This window comes from Sus scrofa, chromosome 16 (genome assembly GCF_000003025.6).
Source record: "Sus scrofa isolate TJ Tabasco breed Duroc chromosome 16, Sscrofa11.1, whole genome shotgun sequence".
NCBI classification, from domain to species: domain Eukaryota; kingdom Metazoa; phylum Chordata; class Mammalia; order Artiodactyla; family Suidae; genus Sus; species Sus scrofa.
Genome location: NC_010458.4, coordinates 5,548,784 through 5,551,191, shown reverse-complemented (window position 1 = coordinate 5,551,191; position 2,408 = coordinate 5,548,784). Strand labels below are relative to the sequence as shown.

Below are 2,408 nucleotides of genomic sequence, written 5' to 3'. Positions count from 1 at the left end.
TCTCCGCTGGATCCTGAAAAGCCAGATCTGGAGGTGTTTGCAGCTAACTTCCCACTGGATCTCTGCAGACTGGCTTCTGATTTGCTCTGTCTCTCCCTTACCAAGTCTTTTCCCTCTAGTACGAACCTCTTCGTTTTGCTCTGAGGTCATTTCTGCTTTGGAAGTTTACTTCCTTTCTATTCAGGTTCTTTTTTTTTTTTTTTTAATGTACTGAACAGGTGTTTATTGCCCATCAGAGCGAGTGCCTAGATCTGCCCCCACGCCTGCACTAATCGAGGTCTCACTCTTCAGCCCTCGGGTTTCTCAGCAGGACTCTGGCCAGTGGGAGAGACACGGGAGCAGGCAGTGTGGGTCTCATAGGTAGGTTTATTCTGGAGGGCAGCGGCACTGCTACAAGTGGATGCAACGTCCCAGGATCCCACAGCACAGCCAGGCCAACATCCCATCTGAGCAGAGGTGGTGAGTAGTGGTCATGAGCAGGAGCAGGACTGGAAGTTTTCAAGGCTTTACTTCTTTTATCAGCACTCCTGATTTTATAGACAATGAGTCCCATCAACCCCATTCCTACCCAAATCTCCTGGTACACTTGGGTATAGTAGGGCTTCATGGGGATCAAAACATTCTTGATAAGGCTCTGAAGCATCTTGGCGCAGGACTAGTGGCTCCCCATTCAGGTTCTGATCTACTCCTGGTTTGACAGACGGTTCCTCTGTGGCTTTGCCTACCGTCACCTTGTCTAAGTGGCTTCTACCCAGCATTTGTTGCCCAGAGAAGAAGGGGAGTATTCACACTCAGGATTCTTGTCTTTTACTCCTTGTTTCTAGCAGGTGGGACAGGAGTGAAGCCCTTTGGACGACAGTAGGTATGCAAGATACTCAAAATACCTAACAACTGGTGAAGCTAGGACACCAATCAATACTTGATATGGAAACTGAGGCTGACTGTCAACACCTTGGCTAGGTCTCATGACCACAGACCCCCTGAATGTCAATCCTGCTCTGGGGGTTCCCTGGATCTTCAAACAGTAAATCCCAAATGGAGGCTGGAATTCCATTTTCAGTTGATTAAACAGAGGATCAGGAGGCAATATTGAGAATCATAATCATTTATAGAAAGATAATGATTACTTTCTAGTAGGTTTACTAGCCTACAGAAGCTTGATATATTCTAATGGAACTTTTAAGAGATTTTATGTGCTTTTGAAGAAGTCCTGAAATTCCCCTTACCGAGCCAGTAGAGAAGACTTGAATTCCTCCCTACCTCATTTAGTGATGGTGGGCATTCAGTGCAAATGTGATGAGTGAGACTGCCCTGCGATGTTGATGTACATTTGCTCGGAGGTGTATTTGTATAATTCCGTAATAATACTCATATAGTGAAAAAGTAATTAACAGATACAAACTACTACCCATAAAATAGACAAGCAGCAAGGATTTACTGTAGAGCACAGAGAACTATAGTCAATACCTTGTAATATCCTATAATGGAATATAATCTGAATAAAAATATAACTGAATCATTTCGCTGTGCGGTTGAAAGTAATACAATATTGTAAATCAGCTGTACTTCAATTAAAAAGTAATGCAGGGAGTTCCCATTATGGCCCAGAAGGTTAAGAACCCAACTTATCATCATGAGGATGGAAGTTTGATCCCTAGTCTTGCTCAGTGGGGTAAGGATTCAGTTGCTGCAGGCTGTGGTGTAGGTCACAGATGTGGCTGGGATCCTCTGTTGCTGTGGCTGTGGCGTAGGCAGGCAGCTGCAGTTCCAATGCGACCCCAGCCCAGGAACTTCCATATGCCACAGGTGTGGCCCTAAAAAGAAAAATAAAAGTAATTCAAGTGATTCTTTGTAAATGCACCAACACATACCTTTCCATGTGATTGCCCAGATGCTGGAGAATGCAGCTCAGTGGCTGATTCAGTTTCTGCTTCACACAGATCCTTTGGAATAGTTGTGGTCATAAATGGAGGATTGTTTTTCTGTGAGGATAGATGCAATTTTTTCTTTTTTTTTCTTTTCAGGGCCTCATCCACAGCATATGGAGGTTCCCAGGCTATAGTTGCTGGCCACAGCCACAGCCACAGCAATGCCAGATCCGAGCTGTGTCTGCGAACTACCCCACAGCTCACGGTAACACCAGATCCCTGACCCACTGAGCGAAGCCAGGGATCGAACCCATGACCTCATTGTTCCTAGTCAGATTTGTTTCCTCTGTGCCACAATGGGAACTCCTAGATGCAATTTTTTTTTTTTCAAACAGCTCTATCAGTTAGGAGTTCCGCTTTATCCCTAAGTGACTCAGATCCAAAATATTGGTGTCTTAGACTAGACAGTGCGTTTTCTTCTCACCTGAAAGTCCAGGCTTGTATCATGGTCTGTTCTTCAGAGTCTCCAGGAGCACCTTC

At 44.9% G+C, this 2,408-nt stretch overlaps 1 pseudogene; it reads right to left on the bottom strand.

Moving 5' to 3' along the window:
* LOC110257328 lies at positions 281-643 on the bottom strand (annotated as a pseudogene).